The 25,436-nt window shown below is 45.1% G+C and overlaps 1 long non-coding RNA gene across 1 annotated transcript in view; it reads right to left on the bottom strand.

Annotated features, from left to right (window-relative positions):
* Positions 1-18,785: 18,785 nt before the first annotated feature.
* The window catches only part of LOC146816619 (uncharacterized), a 56,110-nt gene continuing 49,459 nt past the window's right edge, over positions 18,786-25,436 (bottom strand). The window contains exon 4 of the long non-coding RNA XR_014962471.1: positions 18,786-19,015. This is a non-coding gene — a long non-coding RNA (uncharacterized LOC146816619). The remainder of the gene's footprint in view (positions 19,016-25,436) is intronic.

Here is a 25,436-nt window from a genome sequence, read left to right as displayed (position 1 = left end):
ACGGCGTTTAGAGGGAATGGAGACATCCATATCTACCCTTACTACTGAAATAAAATCGATGCGTGCAGCCATCGCCGGATTCCAAGGTAATCTAGATGGACTTATTGAACGTGTAGCCACAGTTGAAAACCGAATTGACAACTTTCTGGATCGAGAACTTCTCTTCCTCAGGAGTAAGTGGATAGATTTGGAAGCCGGAAATCGTTGTGACAATGTGCGCTTCTTTGGATTTCCAGAGGGATTGGAAAGATCAGATGCCTAATCCTTTCTTATAGCAACCCTCCCAAAAATTACAGGACTCACTTTTGATCCACCATTGGGGATACAAAAAGCACATCGTATTAGTCCTTTCAAAAGTGGGGAAAAAGTACATCCACGTACACTTTATTGTCTGCTTTCTAAGACATGAACAGGCTTGTCAATTAATGAATGCAGCTAAAATGCATGGTCTATACCAATCTGAGGGTCATCAGATTCGAATGACAGCAGATTTCTCAAAAGAAACAAATGATCACCGTAAAGCCTTTCTCTCTTTAAGACCCGCTTACGTCAGTTAGACATCAAATATGGCCTCTTTGAACCAGCACGCCTACGGATCACAAAAGATGGCATCCCCAAAGACTTCTTAAAACCAGAGGATCTTCTTCATTTTCTTGACACTCTCCTTCCATAAAGTATGGAATGCAACATGCCTATACCTGAGCTTCAATCTCCACTTTCTTCCCTGAAATCCAAGAAAACATCTGATGAAACTTATCACTACCCAAATAGATCTCAAAGCAGATGAAGAGATCCAGATCGACGTATTCGCTCTTTTGGAGATTGAGCTCAAGCCCTTCAAGCAGTAACTGCTCTTACACAGGAAAGAGACAGAGACAAGTCGCGTTCTCCCTTAAAATCTCTTCCATCATCTGAAGAGGATATTACCTGAACTATAACCTATTATTTATTTTGATTACCACTGTAAAGCAGTCAGAAGTCATTTACTTCACTATTCTCTGAAACTGCTATCTGATGAAACATTCACTCATTTCGTTATCGTTTGAAACTTCAATCTGATGAGTATTTGGATATTTATTCATTACTCATTGTTTGTAGGATAACACTCATTATATTCTATAATATATTCTATTAGACTATATTTTATATTATGCTATATTATATTATATTTCTTCCCCTAACTGTGTACCAACAAACAACAGGACTGCACTGACTGCCATCTTACCATTGCTGTCACAATCCCTCACAGGGAAGCAGAGTCAAAAGGGAGGAAGTATGGGCATGCTGGGAAGGGGGGTGTAGCCAAGAGCATGATGGGAGTTGCAGTCACAGACAATCCCCACCCACGTACATGGCCCAGCAAGCTCACACTGAACCATGCTCACCTCACAGGGAGTGGAAATGGACTGACAAGATGTCTGACACTGGGCTTTGTTGTATGGAGCACAAGGCCCTGCTGGGAACTGTGCACCAACAAACAACAGGACTGCACTGAATGCCATCTTGCCATTGCTGTCACACTCCCTCACAGGGAAGCAGAGTCAAAAGTAAGGAAGTATGGGCATGCTGGGAAGGGAGGTGTAGCCAAGAGCATGATGGGAGTTGCAGTCACAGACAATCCCCACCCACCTACATGGGCAGCAAGCTCACACGGAACCATGCACACCTCGCAGGGAGTGGAAATGGAATGAGAGGATGTCTGACACTGGGCTCTGTTGTGGGGAGCACTTGGCCCTGCTGGGAACTGTGCACCAACAAACAACAGGACTGCACTGACTGACATCCTCAAAGTTAACCTGCACCCACTGCAATGATGGCAGGCTTCATGATGGGATAACTGGCCTGGGGGAGAAGGAGGTCCTGACTGTAAAACAAATATCACAAATGCTGGCCATACACACACCTTCTCTGCTAAAACACATTGCACACGTGGTGCCAGTCACCCACAAAGTAAATGCCCGGGCAAGATGGCTGACACACGGGCCTGATAAATGATCTGGCTGCAAATCACACATGTGCACTGGCCAACCCAAACACGTTCGCACGCACAGCCATCGCAACCGTATGTTCAAACTCACTGTCTGGGGATGCAGTGTCCAGGGGTGCCCCCTGGCCTGGCTGTGGAGGTGTGTCTTGCAGATGACAAGAGTGGAGATCCATATATAGTACATTGCACAAAACACACAGGAACTCACATATACATAATTGACAGGGGACATCTGACAGTGAATGGAATGGACACACCAATATAGCTGACACCGTAGCATGGTCTCATTCTCACTAGGTGCTGTTGTGAGCTGCATTCCACTCCTACATCGTTCTGCAAAATATGCAACCTTCACACAACACACCACTCACTGTCATAGACATTGTAGACACAAGGTCTATCCTGGACTGCATTGGAGGAGACATGCTACTCACACAGCAAAACTGCAACACACAAAACACTGGCTATCACTGTCATGAGCATGGAAAAGCCAGAGAGCTGCCTTGCTCAATCCATATCACCATGGAGAACATTGACAAGTTAAATCACATATGCACGTACAAAACTCAGCACCAGCCTCATTATCTATGGTGACATCATCACTTGTATGAAATGAGATGGGAACTAGGAACACAGGGCAAAAAACACTTTCTTCCAAGAGATCACAGGCATACCGTTCTGTGACCATGTCGTACCAACACACCAATGTGACGCACAAAGACCAGCAAAAACTGCTACCACACATGCCCCAATCTTGCAATATATCCTAAGTGGAATTGCACGTATGTCCTCGTTAAAGGTCAAATGTGGACAGGGATGACACACCTGTGTCAGCCATATGATGGCCCTTGAGTAGCAATGGCCATGTACAGTCAAATCTATACATGAGCTGGTCATGCACACACTTCGCCATGCACATTGAAATGCTTCATGTTGGCTGGACAATGTGCTACAACAATATCAATCTCTGTCTGTGACAACTTTGGACAATGCAGTGTACAGGCACGCATCCTGACGTACAGTTGCAAATGTCATGCATGTGAACCATTGATGCCTGTAGAAACATAACTTACATTGTGTGTCTCTTCCAAACACAGGTGGTGCTGGGGACACAGCAGCAAATGAAGAGGAGTACCTGTCCCAGACTCCAGCGGACCCTCAGCTCTCTGGTGTGGATCAGTCTCTGTCCTCTTCGGATGACAAAGAACAACCTGGCACCTCCGATGTGAGTCATCATGCAGCACCAGCAGTACCAACATCTGCACCCCTGCACCTACGCCTCTAACATCTGGCAACAGACAGAGCACCCCTGCCAACTCGGACAGACCAAGGACACAGAATTCAGACAGCACAGGGACACAGGCCACCCAGGAAGCTACGGACAACACCACCAGTAACAACACCCAAGGGGGTGGCTGAGGGTCACCTGTGCATGCCGCCGCAGGTCCTGCCTGTGTGGCTAGGGGTGGTGGGAGGGATGGTAGGCAGAGGTCACGGCTTGCAGAGGAATCTGGACTGCATGATGACCCCCAACTGGCACGCATCATAGATGCGTACCAGGAAAGCACAGGAGGATTCGGCCAGGTAGTGGTGATCCTCAAGGACATTCAACAGGAGCAGGCTGCCCATCATGCTCACATGGAGTCTAAGTGGGATGCACTTACTGCGGTGCATAGGGACATACTGACAAGCCTCCGCCAGATAAGCACAAACTTGCCCACACCTCCCTGTGTGCCACAACATCTGGTCCCGCTAGATTTGCTAATGCCACATGGAAGGAGGAAGACTCTGGTGGAGAGTCCTCTGCACCACAGCGCCTGCACCTGAGGATCCCCCCCAGAAGAAGAAGAGGTTTTCGTCTGAAGAAGGACAAGTGGGACGCAGATGGCCATGCACATCCCCCAGGGACACAAAACCTGTTCTGGAAAATGTTCACCTTGTTATATATAACACAACTCACCAACATGACCTGGAAGGTTTATGTTGGTATAATGTAGCAGATGACTGTGGACTTTACTCTGGACAATTCAGCTACCAACACTTGAAACTTTTCTGTGAACTTTGGATTCAAAACGCAATGAGGGACATGAGTCCTGGACTACAAGACTGACGTAATGTGGAAGTGTAATCAGGCCAAAAGACTGCAAATAGGATGTCAGACATAGTTCACAGATTAGGCATGGACTTACCCCCTCCTTGCTGCTGTCTGGCCTTCAGCTGCCCATCCAAGTCCGGGAAGACCACCGCCAGAATCCTGAGCATTTGGGGGGTCAGGGTCCGGTGTCCGCCCCTCCTGCGAGGAGGCGACAGCTTCAGCTGGACCCTTCCGATCCCCCAGGTCTAGGCCCGAAGGTCCTGCCACCTCTTCTGGCAGTTGTGGATCCGGCGCTTGTAGACCCCCACCGATCGAACTGCCCGGGAGATGGTAAGCCATATCTCCTGCTTCTGGTGGGCATCAACCTGTGAGGATGACAAAGTTAAAAGTCCATTAACACACATTCCCCATATTTGTGCTGCACACAGTTTGATATACATGTCATCATCACAAAGGAAAATGAGTGACACAGGTAGTGCACCCATGGAAAAGGACAAATGCCCTGCATGTCTGACATGTTAACAATGCCTGGGAAGTTTAAGCTTGCACAAATGCACTTTAGCTGCAGAACACCTGTTCATTACATGTACCTACACACCTTAGGGACTGAAAGTACTCAGTGAGTATGCTTGCCACTGGCGTACACTGCTAGTACTGCTAGTCAGACAACATACATAATTAGGAAGGCAGTGGAATGCACACTCACCTGCTCCCCTGGTTTCCCATACAGCTTGCTGAACTGTGGAAGGAGCCCGTCCAACAGAGCCTGGTTCTCCTCCTCAGTGAAGGCTGGAGCCCTCTCCAGAGTACGTGCCATAGCAGTAGCCAGAGGATGCAGAGACAGCAGCAGTGGTAGCAGGGATGTGGTCCAGTAGCATGTAGTGCAGGCAAGTGAGCTCCCTGGGGGATAGCTAGCCTTATATCTGTGCTGCAGAGGCAGACTTTGTGCCATGTGTCCCTATTGATAGGTCCAACACGGTTGCATTCTATGAATCTGGCCAATCCATGGAAATGTACGACTCGTACACATCTTCCACATCGTTCAAATCTTCACCTTCATAAAACCCTAGGAATTGCAACATTGTTGTAGGCATCCAATTTAATTTCCAGCACACAACTCGTACAATTCGTTTTGAATCAGCATCCGTCTCCATGACAGTCCAGAGTCAATGGGTGCGCCCGGCTCGGTCAACTGACTGTACAACGCGTATTTTGAAAATTCACATGCACCTGTCTCCATACGATTCAATGGCCACGGCGTACGCCTGTCTCAGACCATGCCTGCCTGATGCGCATGAATGATAGTCACCCGCGTCGGGCCTCATTGCAGTCAATGGCAAAGCGTACGCACAGCTCAGTCATGAACCGTGCAATGCGCACGCATTGTCACCCACGTCGGACCTCATTGCTGTCAATGGCAAAGCGTACGCACGTCTCAGTCATGAACCGTGCAATGCGCAGGCATTGTCACCCGCGTCGGATCTCATTGGTGTTGTAGGAGAGTAGGATCTGCTTCAATGGTTACCCCCACTTTTTGCTGGTGTTTCACTGTTTTTCGACCTTAGTCTGGCTGTGGCCCTGCTAATCAGGACCACAGCCTAGCTGCTTCCTCTCTAAAATGGTTTTCATGTACATTAGGTACATATCTAATTGGATTCTGGAGTGCCCCAGACAGGCTGATGTGTATTGGGGCTGGGCGGGAGCACTCTCTGGTGCTTTGAATTCCTGCACTGGGGGCACACTTGGTGTCCCTGTGCATGCTCCAGTTCAAACCGGTTGCAGGGGCTACCTGCACCTGCTCTGGCACGAAACTGGACAAAGGAAATGGGTATAACCACGTATAGGAATCCAGTCCCTAGGATTTTAGATTACCTTGGACGAAACTCTGCAATGTACATCCTGGACCATCGATGTTCTATCCTGACTCAAAGACTGAAGAGATCGCCCTAGGGGGTCAAGGAGTGACTCCCCTGCTTGGCAGGCCCAAAGAAGCAACTGACTGGTCTGCAATTCTGAAGCTCCTGCCGGATGCCAAAGTCTCTGTATCCCCAGAGGTAGATTTCCAGACTTCTCTGAGGCTACCCTGAGTCCACAGCAAAGCTGAGGCTCATGGCTATCGTGGGTGATGTGGAACCATGAGCCCTGGACACCGTGAACTTTTGCAGCAACACTATCTTCCTGGTCCTCCTTGAAGTTGTGCTTTGGGCTTCGATTAGCCCCAGCCTAGAGCACCTCCTGCACCAAAGATTGTTGGCCTCCACTCCATGAGTGACCCGTGGGCCAGCTTCAAGTGCGACCGCTCAAGGCTCCTTTGCGATCACTAGCCCGTAGGCTAGCAGGTCCCCATGAAGGCGACTCCTTTTCTGATTGGGCTTACCTGGTTGCTCCAGATGTGCCCTGACTTACCCTCACTAAGTGAGTCCCTCAGACCTTGCTGGTCTGCAACACAGTCCTTTCTCTGAATTCCAGTGACTTGCCGTTGCCAAGGCTTGTTGGGTCCATTCTGGTTGCCGACACCGCAGCACTCGACAGACTTCGTGGGACAGCTCGACTCCGGCTCATGGACTTCGTCGATACCTCCTGGACCTCGTGGCTGAAGAGTTAAGACACCCATCAACTCACCTGAAGCACCCGACATCTGTGGGCATTGGTCCATCCTGCCCTAGGTCACTGGCAAGTGACCCAGACTCTGTCCCCTCTGCTTTCAGGTTCCTTACATCATAGATCCAGGCAGTTCTTTGCAGGCTTCCATTGAAATCGAAGACGCGACCCGACACAAAAAGACACCTATGCACCCGGCTTCCCTGGGTGAGGTAACTCGAGTACTCCGGTGCTCTCGTGGGTGCTAGCCCTCAAACTTGTTAAGTCCAAAAGGGTTTGGTCCTGACTCGAATAGAAGTGTCCCTAATCTTTAAAATTCCAACCGCGACATTGCCCATAGAAGATAATAGGAACCCGCGGTTGTGTTTACACACTACATACAGTGCCCGTGGGTCCCCTGTGTCACTACCTTGGGTGGTTCCTTGGGGTCCCAGTGGTTCCAGAGGCAATAGGCCTAGTGCCTATTCCAGTCGTGGTTCTTATTCCACTTTTTTGGTATATGGTTTGGAACGCCCCAAGGGCCCAAACGTGTATTTGTGATTTTACTGATGCTTGCTCACTTGTAAACTAAGTACTTCGAACTCCAGTCTCATAAAGAGACTAGAGGGGTGTGTGTTAACCTAAATACATATATTTTAAATATATACCTGGTGTGGTTGTCCTTTCATTTGATCATTCAAGAGATTATAGACTGGTAAAACAAACTGCTTTACATTCCTTCAAGACTTAGCCAGAAGGCTGCTCTCCATAGCTACCACTAGGATAGCTTTCAAATAAGGTTGTCTTTAACCATTCACCATAAGGGGTTGTTTGGACTGATGCAAGGTGCCCACTAGAACTAGTGGACAGCATATATCAGCCCACCTTCTCACATTGGTGTTCAGAATGTTGGATTCCAGCTTGCTATTGTTTTACCAGATAATGTCAATTGAATTGATCAACTGAAAACCACTAAAGGTACCTTGGGTACATATAATATCAAGTTTAGCTACAGTAAGTTCTACTGAACTTAGAGTTGTGTGTTAAGGGATAGCACACCCTTTCTACAACTCAAGAGAGTTTAGTAGGCCACAATAGTGTAGGTAGTGCAATACACCACACCACATGGAGTGGTGTGGCACACTGGTTAGGGGCAGCAGACCCAGAAGCAGAGGACGGCCTGGGACCAGGGTTCAATTCCCGACGCGGCAGGGTCGTGGACCAGGGCCAGCGGACTCGATAATTCTCACTTTGGTGCCTACTCTAACCAGGGATCACACTTGGCAACTCTGGGCATTAACTTGCCTCATCTCCACAACGGCCCCCCACATTTGCCGAGGATGCCTGGTTTCACCTTGGAGATACCCTGGAGGGACTATCTCACAGGGATAGCCAGGACGGGTTCCCCAGCGGTCTACAGCGCCATGACGCCTCAGGGCAGCATTGTGTTTTACAAGACACATACATTTACATTTACATTATTAATGTCTAACCAGCCAGGAACCAGTGGGTCCCTACCAGGAACCAGTGAGCTCCTTCCCTAGAGACATGAGGACCTCACCTTTGCTCAGCTTAGGGCATTATGTTCCATTAGGAAGCTGACGACAGGCAAAAGTCCGTCCACCCAGCATCTCATAAAGATACTGAAACTGGATGATATCACAAGGCCTAGTGGGCCTGATGATGTAATGTAATGTAATAGAATCTTATATAGCGCACTGCAACTCGACGAGCATCCTGCCGCTAAAAGAGGGAAAAGCAGGGAATTAGAGACAAATATAGAGATATTAAATTTTAGGAAAGAGCCAAGTTTTAAAAGTAAACGAGAGACCCTAAGGTCATTCAGCTGGCGCAACCCCACGGGGAAGAATAGAGGACTCAGATGGAAAAATATAAAATGTTTGGGAAAAGCCAGGTTTTAAGTTGTTTACGAAAGACCAGAAGGTCTTTTATCTGGCGCAACTACAGGGGCAAAGCATTCCATAGTCTCGCAGCTGCGACACTAAAAGCTTGTCCCCCAAACCTAGCTCTTCTAATTCGAGGTACTCCCACCCGGCAGGCCGTGGAGGATCGAAGGCAACGAGAGGGTATATACCAGCGAAATTTAATCTGCAAAGGTAGGGGACCCATACCATGCAGTGCCTTGAACACAACACAGAGGGACTTAAAATAAATCCTCTGTGTTATGGGGAGCCAATGTAGCTCCGCAAGGGCCTGAGTGGAGGAAGAATGATGGGGGCGCATCAGAGCCAGCTTAGCTGCCATATTCTCAACTCACTGCAATTTCCCGATCAAAAATCGAGGGGATTCCAACAGCAATGAGTTACAGTAGTCCAATCTGCTCAGGATCACACTCCTGACTATCAGGGGACGCACATGAACTGGTAGCAGGGGGAGAATTTTCCTCAAAGATCTTGCAAGAGAGAAACAAGTCCCCAGAGTCTTATTAACATGTGACTCCAAGGACAGCTTTTCATTAAATATAACTCCCAAGTTGCGGATTGCCCCAACAGGTTGTAGTGGGGGATCTGCAGGAAGAGGCCAGAAATTGACCGGGAGGGAGGGGGAGACTTTCCCGCCCAAAGTACAGAGAATTTCAGTTTTGTCTGCATTGAATTGCAGTGAGTTAGATCTTAACCAACAAGCCACATTTTGCATACATGCGTGAAAATTCTCCAGGGAGGACGACTGCTCACCCTCCAGTGATAAAATCAACTGGGTGTCGTCTGCATAGTTTACTAAACCTATGCCATAGGAGCTTATAATATCCACCAGAGGACGCATGTAAAGTTTTGTAAACATCGAACAGGATGGGGCTTATTGCAGACCCCTGCGGTACACCATGCTGACTTTTGGTGAATTTGGACTGAAAGGGGGGGAGAGCTACGGCCTGGCTTCTATCCGAAAGATATGACTGGAACCATTTCAGAGCCAGACCAGTCACCCCCACTCCATTCAGCCGCACCAGGAGGACCCTATGATTGACCGTGTCGAATGCGGCAGACAGATCTAATAGGATCAAGATGGCATGATGACCCTTGTCTGCACACAGACGAAGATCATCCAACACGGTCAAAAGGTCAGTCTCCATCCCATGCCCCAGGCGGAAACCAAACTGGACCTCGTCCAGAAGGTTGTTTGCTTCGAGGAACTGGGAAAGTACTCGGCTCACATAGCACTCAAGGATTTTGACTGGGTAAGGGAGGAGTGAGATAGGTCTTTAGTTTTTTAAACACTCCGGGTTGAGTGAAGGTTTCTTCAGAAGAGGGGAGACAACCGCTTGCTTCCAGCAGGGAGGGACTGTCCCATTAGACAGGGATTTATTATACAACTGTCTAAGTGGAGGAAACAGTTCAGATTTGAACGCTTTCCAGACCTTGTGTGCAAAAGGGTCCAAGGGTGAGCCGGAGGAAATACCCATGGCAAGTTGCTCAAAAACCTCTATAGAAAGGGCATCAAAATTATCCAAAACGGGGATCACATCCGGGGCCCTTCCTGACGCTCTTGTTTCCACCTGTTTTTCCTGTGTGGGACCGTCGGTCTTAGCCGACCTGTTGTTTTCTTCCAACCCTTCTATAATTTTACCAATTTTGATGGAGACAGTGTGGGTGGGGCAGCACCTGAGGGTGGGTCTAGGGATGAAAACTCCCCTGACCCTATGACCCTAACTCTAATGCTGACCAGACTGGTGACAATGACCAGACTCTGGTGAACACAGACCACCAGGATGAGGATGAGGAGGATGACAATAATGCCACTTCCTTTATTCCTCCTGGTAGGCCTGAGAGCAGGGCTAGAAGGGATAGATCTCTGTCAAGGGGATCTATCCTGTCTAACTCCCCTATAGGAACCTTTGTTTCATCTCACAGAGGGAGGGAGACCTCCCAGGAGAGGAGAGAGAGACTGCTGAAGTATGAGCAAGACAAGTTCAACCTCAGAAAGCAGCAGATGGCCGTAGATAGGGAAGCCCTGGAGCTCTACAGAGCTAGTAGAAAAGGAGGGACTAGAGTCCCTTGGTGGCAGCAATTTCCCTAGAGATAGGGAGAGGTCTAATGACCATAGAAACCTAAGTAAGATTGCCCCTCCCTGCCAGAGTGGGGATGACATCCACAAATGGATAACTGCCTTGGAGAGGGCCTGTAAAGTACAGAAGGTCCCTCAAGGTCAGCGGGCAGCAATCTTATGGCTCTCCTTTGCAGACAAAGGTAGAGAGAAGCTCCTCACTGTAAGAGAAGAGGATGCTGATGACTACAAAGTCTTGAAAAGTGCTCTGATAGATGGGTTTGGCCTAACCACTGAAAAATACAGGTTAAAGTTTAGAGACACCCAAAAGGCACAAAATCAGGACTGGGTTGACTTTGCTGACTGTGCTGCTAAGGCTCTGGAAGGTTAGTTATTGGGCAGTAAAGTGTGTGACTTCAAAGGATTGTACAATCTGATAATGAGGGACCAGATACTTAATATCTATCAAAATCAGCTGTTGCACTAGTACCTGGTAGACTCTGATCTGACCTCTCCCCAAGAATTGGGAAAGAACACAGACAAATGGGTCAGAATCAGGGTGAGGCAGAAAGTACAGAACCAAGGTGGTGACCCTAAGAAGCAAGATTCTAAAAACTCTGATAAGGGTGGGGACAAGGGTAAAAACCAGAAGTCTTCACAAGGGCCCCAAAAATCTTCTTTGGTGGGGATTCACAGGCTAACAAAGGGAAAGGCCAAATGAAACCTTGGTGCAAAATCTGTAAACAGAAAACTCACTGGACTAGTGACTGCACCAAGGCCAAAGAAATACTCCAACCACCACCAATGCCCCTAAGGCACCTGCTCCCCCTAGTGTAGTTACAATTGGTGGTGGGAATACACAGAATAAGGGTGTGGTAGGGTTGACCCTGGGTTCTGAGATGGACTCTGGCCTAGTCAGAATACCAACTCAGGCTGTGCTTGTCAGTGATGGGGGCATGGATATATCCCCCTTTGTGAGCCCCGGTAACCTGGGCAAATACAGATAGCAGCCTTTAATTAATGGAGTAAAAGCTTGGGCATTCAGGGACACAGGAGCAAGTGTCACAATGGTGACAAAAGATCCTGTGGATCCTGGGCAGATTAGACTTGGTGAAATGTACCAAGTGACCAATGCTAGCAATGTCAGAACAGACCATTCTCTGGCAGTTGTTAACTTCTCCTGGGGAGGGGTAACTGGCTTTTAGAAGGTTGTGGTAAGTGCAGACCTACCGGTACAGTGCTTGCTTGGCAATGATCTAGAAACTTCAGCTTGGGCTGAAGAGGAGCTCAGGACACATGCAGAAATGTTAGGGATCCCTGCACATGTCTTTGCTGTGACTAGGTCACAGGCTAAAATGTCAAAAGCTGGACAGGCCCTGGATTCTAGAATAATGGACCAGGTGCCTCACAAGAGGAGGAGCAGTAGGGTTGAGGCAGAACCTTCCCACCTGACTCAGAATGCTGATCAGTCTCCTCAGGGAGATGATCTTGAGCCTGAAGAAGGAACTGTCCCAGAGGAGCTTGAACCTGACCAGGTTGAGTTCTTGGGGACAGGGGGCCCTTCCAGCTCTGATCTGAGCCAGGAGCAGAAAACCTGACCCTTTCTTGAAACCCTCAGACAGCAAGCTGCTGATGAGGCTACTGGGAATGCTAGTGGGACCCATAGAGTTTATTGGGATGATGGACTCCTATACTCAGAGAGTAGAGACTCCAAGCCTGGTGCATCCAGGAGGTTGGTTATACCAATGAAGTTTAGGGGTTTCCTATTGACACAAACCCATGATATTCCTTTAGCAGGACACCTGGGCCAGAACAAGACTTGGGACAGAATTGTTCCTCACTTTCACTCGCCCCACATGTCTGAAGACACAAAAGAGTTTTGTCGCTCCTGTGTAACCTGCCAAGCCAGTGGCAAAGGCCCACCTGATACTGCTACCTGTGGTGGGGGTGCCCTTTGAAAAGGTAGGGATTGACATTGTTGGTCCCATGGATCCCCAAACAGCATCTGGGCACAGATTTATACTGGTGGTAGTGGATCATGCCACCAGGTACCCAGAAGTAATTCCCCTAAGGACCACTAGGGCACCTGTAGTGGCAAGGGCTCTCTTTAGTGTGTTCTCAAGTGTAGGCTTTCCTAAGGAGGTAGTATCTGACAGAGGAGAAAACTTCATGTCAAGTTACTTAATTGCTACGTGGAAGGAGTGTGGAGTGAACTACAAGTCACCACACCCTATCACCTACAATGCAATGCTTTAGTTGAGAGATTCAACAAAACCTGAAAGGGCATGATCAAAGGACTCCCAGAGAAGCTTAGGCGAAAATGAGACCTGCTCTTGCCCTGCCTTTTATTTGCGTACAGGGAGGTGCCGCAGAAGGGGGTTGGCTACAGCCCATTTGAACTTCTTTTTGGTCACCCTGTCAGGGGTCCATTGTGTTTGGTGAGGGAAGGATGGGAGTTACCTCTCAAGCCCCCAAAGCAAGACATAGTGGACTAAGTACTTGGTCTCCGCTACAGGATGGCTGAGTAAATGAAAAAGGCAAACAAAAACCTTGAGGCTAGCCAGGAACTGCAAAAAGCCTGGCATGACCAAAAGGCTGTACTGACTGTTTACCAGCCATGACAGAAAGTGTGGGTGTTGGAGCCTGTGGCCCCAGCAGCTCTCCAGGACAAGTGGAGTGGACCCCACACTATTGTTGAACAGAAGGGAGAGGTTACTTATTTAGTAGACCTAGGAACTCCCAGGAGTCACCATGGGGTTCTCCATGTCAACAGGCTAAAGCCATATGTGGACAGGGCTGACATGGGCTTGCTCATAGCAACTGATGAGGGACAGGAGGAAAAGAGTGACCCGCTCCCTGACCTCCTCTCACAGAACCCTGATGATGGGTCAGTTGATGGTGTAGCCTTGGCAAGCAGCCTCACTGCCCAGCAGCAAACTGATTGCAGACAGGTTCTCAATCAGTTCAGACACATGTTCTCACTGACTCCAAGTCAGACTACCTGGTGCACTCATGAAGTGGACACTGGGGACAGTCTGCCTATTACAAATAAGATTTATAGGCAACCTGACCATGTCAGGGACTGTATCAGGACAGAAGTCCAGAAAATGTTGGATTAGGGTGTGATTGAACCCTCATATAGCCCTTGGGCTAGTCCAGTGGTCCTTGTGCCAAAACCTCACACCAGTGGTGGAAAAAGAGAGATGAGGTTTTGTCTGGACTACGTGGGTCTCAATGCAGTCACTAGGACTGATGCCCATCCAATACCAAGGGCAGATGAGCGTGCAGATACTTTGGCCTCAGCCAAGTACCTTAGCACATTTGACTTGACAGTTGGCTGCTGGCAGATCAGACTAGCTGATGATGCCAAAGACCGCATTTTCTATCCCTAGTGGGCACTATCAATTTGTGGTAATGCCCATTGGTTTGAAGAATGCACCTGCCACTTTCCAAAGGTTGGTGAATACAGTTCTCACAGGCCTGGAAGCCTTTAGTGCAGCATATCTAGATGATATTGCTGTCTTTAGCTCCACCTGGGAGGATCACCTGGTCCACCTAAGGAATGTTTTGGAGGCCCTGCAAAAAGCAGGCCTAACTATCAAGGCTAGTAAGTGCCAGATAGGGCAGAGTCAGGTTGTGTACCTGGGCCACCTTGCAGGTGGAGGCCAGGTTCAACCATTGCAGAGCAAAATCCAGACCATAATGGAATGGACTGCTCCAACCACCCAGACTCAGGTGAGAGCCTTCTTAGGCTTGACTGGGTACTATAGGAGATTTTTCAAAGGGTATGGATAAATAGTGACACCCTTGAATGACTTAACTTCTAAGAAAATGCCCAAAAAGGTTCAGTGGACAGCTAGTGGTCAAAAGGCATTTGATGACCTGAAGCAGGCCATGTGTACTGCTCCCATTCTGCAGAGTCCTGACTACTCAAAGAAGTTCATTGTTCAAACTGATGCATCTGAATTGGGGGTTGGGGCTGTACTGTCACAATTGAATGAAGAAGGTCAGGATCAGCCAGTAGCTTTCATAAGCAGAAGGATGACCCCTAGAGAGAAACGTTGGTCAGCCATTGAGAGAGAGGCCTTTGCTGTGGTTTGGGCTCTGAAGAATTTGAGGCCATAGTTGTTTGGTACTCACTTCCTTGTTCACACAGACCATAAGCCCCTCTTATGGCTAAAACAAATGAAGGGTGAAAGCCCCAAACTGCTTAGGTGGTCCATTTCCCTACAGGGGATCGACTTTACAGTGGAGCATAGCCCTGTGAGTAACCATGCCAATGCAGATGGACTCTCTAGGTACTTCCCCCTTAGAACATGAAGACTCAACTGGTCAAGGTTAGTTTAATGTCTCTGCGTTTGGGGGGGGGGTTGTGTAGGAGAGTGGGATCTGCTTCACATGGGTACCCCCACTTTTTGCTGGTGTTTCACTGTTTTTCGACCTTAGTCTGGCTGTGGCCCTGCTAATCAGGACCACAGCCTAGCTGCTTCCTCTTTTAAAATGGTTTCCATGTACATTAGGTACATATCTAATTGGATTCTGGATTGCCTTATAACCCCCTAGTATATGGTATACTATGTACCTAGGGCATAGGTACCTCAGAGGCCTACAAGGGGCTGCAGCATGTATTATGACACCCCTGGGAAGCACTCTAAAATGACACCATAGGTCTGCTACTGCAGCCTGGATAAGGGTGTGCTTGCACCCCTTACTGTGGTATAGGCTACCTATATCACTACCCTATACAGACACATATAAACCTATAAGCCACTCCTATGGCAGGCCTTGACAATCCTGAAGGCAGAGTGCTTGATTTTTAAGTGAGAGGGTGCCCAAGCATGAGCTGAGCCCCTCTGCAGCTTTCGGGAATACTTCCTTATGGCTGTTCTGTGATACAGCCATACCATATACTCTTAAGTGCATTATAACCTCGCGGTAAATGCTAACTTTGGGATGGCTGCATCAAAACATGTCGTGTTTGGTGTCAAACACTTTGGAATACTACACCCCCCGCCAATTCTGGTGGCGGGGGTAGCATTCCACCCTTCTGGAGGGAGAGACATGTTTACACTGGCTAAACCCGGTAGGACTTTCCGGAGCCCTGGCATCACAAAATGGATGCCTCTGCCACAAACACAGGTCTGGCCACCTTCTGCTGACTGAAACTCCAGCAGGGACGGCCTGGACAATAGGTTTCTTGTCGAGGGGAGGTGTCTCCACCTCCCCAGACAGGCTGATGTGTATTGGGGCTGGGCGGGAGCACTCTCTGGTGCTTTGAAGTCCTGCACTGGGGGCACACTTGGTGTCCCTGTGCATCCAGTTCAAACTGGTTGCAGGGGCTACCTGCACCTGCTCTGGCGTGAAACTGGACAAAGGAAATGGGTGTGACCACCCCTCTTTCCTGGCCCACCCATAGGTGGGGCCTTAGAGTTAGTCCATCCTCTAAACTTACTATAAGTATAGGAATACAGTCCCTAGGACTGTAGATTACCCTGGACCAAACTCTGCAATGTACATCCTGGACCTTCTATGTTCTATCCTGACTAAAAGACTGAAGAGATCTCCCTTGGGGTCAAGGAGTAACTCCCCTGCTTGGCAGGCACCAAAGAAGCAACTGACCGGTCTGCAATTCTGAAGCTCCTGCCGGAAGCTGAAGACTCTGCATCCCCAGAGGTGGATTTCCAGACTTCCCCGAGGCGACCCTGAGTCCACAGCAAATCTGAGGCCCATGGCTATCGTGGGTGACGTGGAACCATGACCCCTGGACACTGTGAAGTTTTGCAGCAACACTATCTTCCTGGTCCTCCTCGAAGTTGTGCTTTGGGCTCCGAGAAGCCCCAGCCTTGAGCACCTCCTACACAGAAGATTGTTGGCCTACACTCCACGAGTAAAAAGAGGAACAAGGAAACCCTGAGGTCAGATGGGACCGGGGGTAGACATGTATTTTCAAGGAACAGTGGTCCCATTCAAGAGAAGTCAAGAAAAATATATCACAATTACTACAATAAGAATTGGAATTCAAAAGAATGAACAATGTATGTGATGAAAGAAGGTTTTTATGTTGATTTTAAGAACTGTAATAAAGTACAAAAATGAGTGAGCTAGCCGTGAGAAGGTTTAAAAGGAAATCAGCCAATTTCCATAACCGAGGCTGGTGACTTAAAAAAGTGACTTTAAAGTAAACAATGCAAATACGAAAAGTCAAATGAACATCTCATACTCAGAAAACAAATGTACAGTAAAGTTTTGAGTTTAGAGACGTAGGTCGACGATGTTTCAATCCCCAAACAGATGGTGGGATCTCTTCAGGACAGGACGGAGGTAAGGATGCCTGAGAAGTTAGCTAAGTAGCCACAGGTAGAAGGAATGGGTGGCCGAGGAGCCTCAGGTGCTGAGGAACCGCACGATTTGAGGCAGAGGAGGAGCGTCTGTGATCCGCACCTACGGGTGCCGTAGCGCCTGTGCGGATGGCAAGGATTGCGGTCCGAGTAAGAGATGCAGGACGGCGAATGAGACAAGCTCGCGGGTGCTGGGTGGAATAAGCGCCGGTTGCCGTTGTTAGCAGTGAAAAGGTCCAGAGCGGTAAAGGAATAATAATTACCGCCTTCGAGAGACCGCACCATGTGACCTGCCTAACCTTGGTCCCGGAAGTCCCGAGCTCATTGCAGGCTCTGACTCTTTCACCGCCGAACCTGGCTCTCCAGCTCTCAGCTGACACCGCGTTAAAAAAATAACGTTTGCACTATGTTAGCTGCTCTAGAGGATTTACGTATCTTAACCCATATACCATTCCATAGGGATACTGGCCAGGAAGCTGCTAAATCCCTTTCCCATGCCTCCTCCACTTTGGATTTCTGTCTAGGGGTGCCCGTATTCCGCAGAAAACTATAAATAACGGAGGCCTTAGGGGTGGTTTTCAACAAAGTATAAAGATGTGAGGGGGGTCCGGAACTCGTGGGGACAATATGAGTAGTAGATATCTGGGTGTATCTCTACTTATTAGAATCTAACATGACCATAATAGACCCTTCCAAGTAGAAAACTAATACTGACCATAAATGGCAACATCTGGTGGATAAGAGGAACTAGGTATTTATGAAGTTTCAAAGACGTTCCTATACAACCTTTGTGAATTGTTCTCTAAACTCTGCAAGTTAATGGATTTGCATCATTTAAAACTGGACAAGAAAAAGCATTCTACAATAGTACATTATGAAGAAATGCATATCTTCCAATGGGATTGTGTCCAATAACGTTCTTCTGTAATCTAGTGTTTAAGAAGTTTATAAACGGAAAAAGTTTGCAAACTATAACAGAACTGCAGGAGAAAATTGAATGTTTTCTATCCCTATTAGAAACTTGGCAAATGTTTTATATTCACTTTTAAAATGTCCTTCCAACAGCCACTTTACATTGTGAGGCTGTGGCAGCGAACCTATAACCTTTGTCAGATCTTAACAGTGTCGATGATTCATTAACATGGATGTAGCACTCTGCATCTGACAAGAATTGTAAGCCAAACACAAAGTAAGATAAGTAACATAAGATGAAATGACTATTTACTTCAACATTGCAAAACTATATAACCACCCATTAACTATAATAGTTGTATGTGTCTAGATTTTACCTCAATAGCAACATAAACCTTACCAATGTCTTGGGGCCCGATTCACAGAACTAACTTAAGACAAAATCCTAAACTTACTACTTTTGGTATTAACAGAAGTTAGGATTTTGTCTTAAGTTTGTCTTAAGACAAACTTAAGACAGACTTAAGACAGTCTTAAGACAGACTTAAGACAGTCTTAAGACAGACTGAAGACAGTCTTAATTCAAACTTAAGACAGACTTAAGACAGACTTAAGACAGACTCAAGTTAGGATTCTGTCTTAAGTTTGTCTTAAGTCTGTCTTAAGTCTGTCTTAAGTCTGTCTTAAGTCTGTCTTAAGTTTGTCTTAAGTCTGTCTTAAGACTGTCTTAAGTCTGTCTAAAGACTGTCTTAAGTCTGTCTTAAGTTTGTCTTAAGACAAATTTAAGACAAAATCCTAACTTCTGTGAATACCAAAAGTAGTAAGTTTAGGATTTTGTCTTAAGTTAGTTCTGTGAATCGGCCCCTTTTATTTTAGCAAATAACCTATACCATGGTAAAACACTGTTTAAAATAGACAACATTCATTTTTTTCTGCCAGTGATTAACTATAATATGGTGGTATCTATTTATCAAAAATATTACGAAATGTTGAGTAGGTTAGAAGTCTGCAGATTTAATGAAGCGTTTATGCCTCCACTTTCATTTTGCTTTGATCTTCTGAGTAGTGGTTCTGGTGTTCCTCCTCCTCGTCCAAGGGGACCTGAAAGAAGAATCAGATCAGCAATACATGATTGTTCAGTCTACAGTGCCAATAAAATTAAATATGATCCCTGTGCAATTCAACATTGTTACAATAGGCTGTATGCATAAGTATCATTGCCACCTGTTGTTGGCATTAGCAGTGATTAATGTTTCCTAGCATATAAATAGTTAGACTTTGTGCACCTCCTACTCCCTCTCTATTCCTCATATCTTTGATCCTGCTAAGGCTGACAGCCTGTGGGTTGCCTGTTTAGTTCTTCTATGCAATGAAGTGAAGAACACTAGAATCATTGAACCTTCAACATAGGGTGGAATGAACAGGTCCACTAATTAATAGTCAGTTTCAGTAAAGCACTTTCCAAAGGTCCTACTACAGCTGCATTGAGGTCACAAGACTTTAAGTCATGTGTCCGAGCTTAAACATTCCTCACACGAAACAGTCTCCTGGTTGGGCCTGCAGAAAAGGGTTAACTTTTAGATATATTTCAGTGTCACAAGGTTACAATCTTGAATGACCCTGGCCGCAATACACTTACAGGCCACTCTCACTTGCAACCTATGTACCAGGAGGATATCTTGACTGAATTTTCACAATTGGTTACATCAATCAAACATGAGTGATTATTTTTTGATTGCTCTTTTTGGGTACGTTTTTTACCTTAACTATATCTTGAACCTTTTTTTGGTTTAATTCAATTTTGCTTCAATCTCATTGATAATTTCAGTTTTTTTATTTCATTTCCCTTTAATTATGTAGTTATATGCTTGTAAAGTACGTGGGTTATAAAAGGTGTTTTGGCTCTAGATTCTAGTGAGCAGAAAAACAAGTTTATAGAAATCATAGATGTTTTCATCTTTTTCAGCATTTTATGGAAAGAAAGATGGTCCATAATTCAGCAAAGTACCATGAAAAAAGAATTTGAAGAAGTGAAAGAATCGTTCTAGAGACAGCCTACCAGATATTGACATATTTACAGGACCAAAGAAAGAGTCAAGGTGTCACAATTCAGGGTGTGCATGAGGCCTGAATTTGCTGTGATTACAGGCAGCCCAAAAAACGTCATTAGAGTACCGTCAGAGGCCCCGATTTAGAGTTTGCAAGAATGGGAGAACCGCTATAAGTCAGCTGTCCTCTTGCCTTATTAATCTCACAATTCCCCTACCCAAGTTTAAGTCGCAAATGCACTATGTGTAACCGGCAGACCCACAACTGGGGTTGTCAATGTAAACTTCTGACCTAGCAGTCCACCCTCCAAAGGTTTACCACGCACTGTGAACGTTGTTTCACCCTATTTAGGGCTGAATAACTATCATTAGTTTTCTATGTTCCTGTCCTCCTTGCAAGACATAGTAGGCACGGGCAGGAACTACATAAACACGTAGGGAGAAAATCGCCTTTGCATCGGGCCATTTATTTGTTGTCTTGAAAAAAGATACAAATTAGTTGGGTTTTTTTTACATTAAAACGCCTGCCCTGTGGGCCCTTGAAAAATTGGTGGCGGATCCTCTGCGAGTCCTCTGCCACCCTGGTGGGATGGGGACCAGTCTGCCATAGTTTAAATGCCCCCAGAGCTTTGGAGCTCTCTTGCATCTAGACCAGGAATCATGCTTCTTTGGTGTAAAAAGGAAGTGAGCCACAGTATTCTGCAGCTTATTGAGTAAGAATCTGGGCAAGCCTAACTATTAGTCATTCTTGGAGTCTAGGCAAGAGGATATTGCTGCCTGGTTCACACTTTATCTGTCTTCTGAGTAAACAATAGTGTTATTTTTCTATTGTAGTGTTGTTTCCTGGGATGGCTTGTTACATAGTACGAGTGGTCTGCGCTCCACTTCCGGAGTGCCGTAAAAACTCTACAAACCACAGCGTAGTGGAGTTTTTTCTTGTTCGTAGCTCACCAAAGTTTAGTTGACAATTGCGAGCAAGAAAATCAAGTGCTAGACCACCTCCTGGGAGGAAATCTCAATGCGGGCGGTCGGTTGCGCAGGTCACTACTGCTTGGTTTGAGAAAGCGGACGCTCGCATTGAGAAAGCTGTGATTGAGTAGAAAATCTTATCAAACGAGAGAAAGAAGCAGAGCCCTCTGGCGCACTGTGTGGCTCCATTTGCACTGATTTTTCAGTGCAAGCAATGCAACAAACCGCTTGTGGACCTCCACAGAGTTTTTAGGTAAGTCCACGGAATTCAGATGAGTGAAGCTCCATGACTTGCACCCACCCCTACATAGTGTACCTCCTGCACATTTCTCGGACTTAAAGTTAAGGCCAAGGAACTAAAAGTGAGCGAAGGCTATTCTGAAGGAACCTGAATCACATTTAAGAATACTTCTGTTCTGGTGACGTGAGATCTGAGTTATTGCTCATATCAAGACTCTTCCAGGTTTCAGCTACCAGTACTGTGTCCAACATTGATATGAAAATAAGGCAGGTGTTCCCAAAGGTGCAGATAATCTCACCAAACTATGCAACATTTACAAAATGTGTTTTGAAGGCATTGACATGAACTAGTTACAAGAAAAAAGGTCCGACTGAAAATACTTTTTTGAATGATGCCTTTTCCTGGCAATGTCCAGTGCATAAGAATAAGCCTCAGTGATGGAGATCTCTCCACACATGCGGTGGAAACAGGGTACTTGGGTGGGGAGGGAGGGACCAGGAGGGATGGTCCGAAAATGAGAATAAATACTACTAACTGGGATGAGTTTATTTAAGGTTGGGCTTGGGAGTGCTATGCTAGTACTAAATACACACCCACACCACACAAATCACAAATTACACATCTACAGTGACAACAGCCCTAAATGTATCAAAACAGGTTTGAAATCTACACCAGGTCATTTTTGTTTAACACACTTTATGCAAATGTGAATAAAAGAAAAACGGTGAGGATGTTTTAAATTAAGTTCGGTATGATTGTCAGTCATGTCCGTCATGAAACCCTATGGTTATTTGTTTTTAGATCCATATGGAGAACTTAGCAGTCCTAATGTGGGTTGGGCAGTCATTTGTGGTTTAATACATAAATGGAGAAGTGCAGATGTCTTACCTCCCAGTAGAGGGAATCATCACAACAGTTCTGATCAGGAGGCTCTCCCCAGATGGGTATCTTTAGAATGAAGCCCGTTGAACAGTAAATTTAACACAAATTGATATCTATGCTTGTAATGCATCAACAGTGACATTTCACTATTTTAAAAAATCTGTCACTTTTGGAGTGTCAAAATTTAAGTCCTATTGTTACTGGTGTACAACGTTTGTGCTCATAGTTAAAGAATAAACTTCTTCTGTTCTTTGTCATGAGGTTCTGGTCTCAAAGGGTGATTCAGCTGCATGATTTTAAAAGTTGGAACTCTACTCCACAATGATTGGTCAATATGTTTTCAGAAAAGCGTTTAAGAGTCACAGAAATTCTCACAGCACATATATGGAACTATGTTAGTTAAAAAACATTTCTAGCTCTATATGTCTTACTGCAATTAAATGTATTTTGCAATAAAAGAAAAAAGTGCTGGTTTACCAGTTAATGGGAGGGGTTAAGGAATTAAATGCATATTTCTTTTTCTCCAGTTGAAATAATTTGTTGCGTATCATTTTCATGTTCAAATTTTTAAAATCTGGATAGATCTAGCTATTCTATTACAGATATGAAAAATAATATTTTTCTTCAATAGTGTGATGTCACTTTCTGAGTCTTTTGCAGCAATTCCAGGAATGCACTCAGGTCTCAAACCCAAGCAAGGCAGTGAAATGCTAAAATGTAGTCTGCCCGCTCCCAGCCTTCACTCAGCTCTCTCAAAACCAAAGAAGTCATGGGAATGGGGGTGGTGTACTTGTACATCAACTAATATCTTCACTGTCAGATATGGATCTGTGAGAACCACTTTCAAGGTAGACAGAGGTGGGAATGTTAAAACCCTGAATAGAGTTGTGGCCTAGCAGTAGTGTAGAAACATAAGACCAAAGATTACTGCAATTAATATGTTTAGTATCCTAAACCTTTGTTTACGACCTTTGCTCTCAATCTTGGATGGATTAGGGACTCTCAGAAACCTTTCACAGAAGGAAGATGAGTCTGTGACCTTAAAAATTAACTTTTCATAAATTGTGAACTAGAATTGTGAAGATGAGGACAACTATTAAAGACTGTGGCTTGAAGTCTATTAGTGGGAAACTTAATAAACAATATCAAATGATCAGCTCTATAATAATCAGGCTAAAAGCTGAATAAAAGTAAGTTACTGGTGTCAAAATCATTGAGAAACTGAGGTGCATCATCAAGTACTTTGCATCAAGATCGAAAACTAAATTGAAATTTGTCAAATATCCAGTGTTTCCTGATTTGGGGCAATAAGTGGGAAGATTTTGCCCCTTGAATCTCTTTTTTGAGAATGGTAGTTTGAGGACTTGGCAAAATATTATACTAAACCACACTATCATTGTTTTCAGCATCAGGATGATTGAACAGCATTTTGCAAATGCTGCAAAGGATCTTTCATCCTCCTATTATTTGGTGAGTACCAAGTAACATAAAGTGAAAGTAAAAGTATTAACTTTCTTTTTAGCTGCTCTTATCATTTACGGTTTTAATAGTATGTGATCCAAAAGGGTTGTACTACTGAAGATGGGAAGCAATAATATCGAGATAGAAGAATATTTAGGGCAGAATAATGAGGGGCAAAATATCAAAAGGTAAGTGCACATAAGGAAGCATAGATGAATATATATTGAATATATATGTACTGCGTAGGTAAATATTTGTGAGATCAGGAATAGAAAATCAAGACTTACCCGTCAATATTTTTTAAAATACTATGCCACATAAATCTGTCCCACAAATGTTTGGGGTTATATATGCAGGATGCACACCATCCAAAAATAGGAATGCGAATGATGAGTTGTAATAAGGGGTGGTCAACTGAGACTGTGATCATTAATATATAATGATGAGTATTTGGAACTTGTGTCTGTCTATAAGGAATATACAGAAGAGAGTCACATTTAATCCAAGGAATACAAAGTCTCTGTGGAATTTACACCTGACTGTTTGTTTAGCAGTCACTGGCATAACTGAAACCATCCTTCACTAGCAGACAACATTTGGTCTGTTTCCAACAGAAACTTTCAAATGCTATGAACATTTCACATGAAAACAGAGAGCTACATGGTTAGGTTGGTATATATCAAAAGCCACAAAGGGGTTACCTTCTATTGCAATAAATGTCAGATCCCATTTCACATAGAATATAGCCTCAAAATATACAATAAATGAATACAGTCAATTTCCTTTTTTCTACAAAGTTGTAAAGAACCTATAACAAGATCCCCTTCCTGATCAGTTTAATATTGTAGGGAGATGTTGAATTATTAGAGATTACATTTTAAGGAACTATTTTGGCTATACTTTGTGATTATGTGTATTACGACACCACAAGCATAGCATACATTCTAATAATATTGTATAATTTCAAAAAAGGGATGATTTAGTGCAAGCTCCTTTAGATTAAGTAATTTTTATTCTCACTACAGTGAATCAAATTTTGAGCTACACATTCGAATTACCTTAGGGAAGAGCAACATTAAACTGAATTTCTGGGAAAATAGGATAATCGTAGCTTCACATCAGAGTATTTAACCAGATCACTGTAATTTTCCTCTATCATGACAACACACATTAATATGTTGAGGTACATTTCATGACAACTGCTAAATATAGTACAATAAGAATTTTTTAAGTTAACAAATTGGGAATTACAATAAAGATCAGTGATTGCAAAGGCAACAATAGCAATCATTTTTGCCAATGGATAAATAACATTTCAATAGAAATGTAGTAAAATTATAAACACAATTTACATCATTAAGTAAAATGTGATATATATATATATATCTATACAAATACATATATATTTATAGATATATATATCTGTGACTAATACATATATATATGAACATATATTATCTACTGGCGGTCGCCAGTAGATAGTTATAGTTAGGACTGTGTTTCCATAGGAAATCTGAAATTTCGATTTTGAATAACTTTGGCGCCGGTTGACCAATCCTCGCGAAATTTTAAAAAATAATGGGGCGCTCCGCTCAGCTCCTACCCTGAAAGTCTCGGGGTGATTCGTCAAGCGGGGGCTGAGAAAAAAGGGGGGTCCCAAAACACGTTTTCCCCATGCATTTTCCCATAGGACCTTTAGTCGAAGGTACAGCCCGAACGGCTGAACAGAATTACTTGAAATTTGGCAAAGAGGTAGTCCTCAGGTCAGGCATGTGCCTTTTGCATATATGGTGTCAATCTGTTCAGTAGTTCCTGAGAAAATTGCAGTTAAAAGTACATAAATATCTATAGGCGCGCACCGTGCACGCACCGTGCGCGCACCTTAACGTGCGCAAGCGTAATTCTGATTGGTGGTTACATG

Source organism: Triturus cristatus, chromosome 6 (assembly GCF_964204655.1).
Source record: "Triturus cristatus chromosome 6, aTriCri1.1, whole genome shotgun sequence".
NCBI classification, from domain to species: domain Eukaryota; kingdom Metazoa; phylum Chordata; class Amphibia; order Caudata; family Salamandridae; genus Triturus; species Triturus cristatus.
This window is presented reverse-complemented; position numbering and strand designations above follow the sequence as displayed.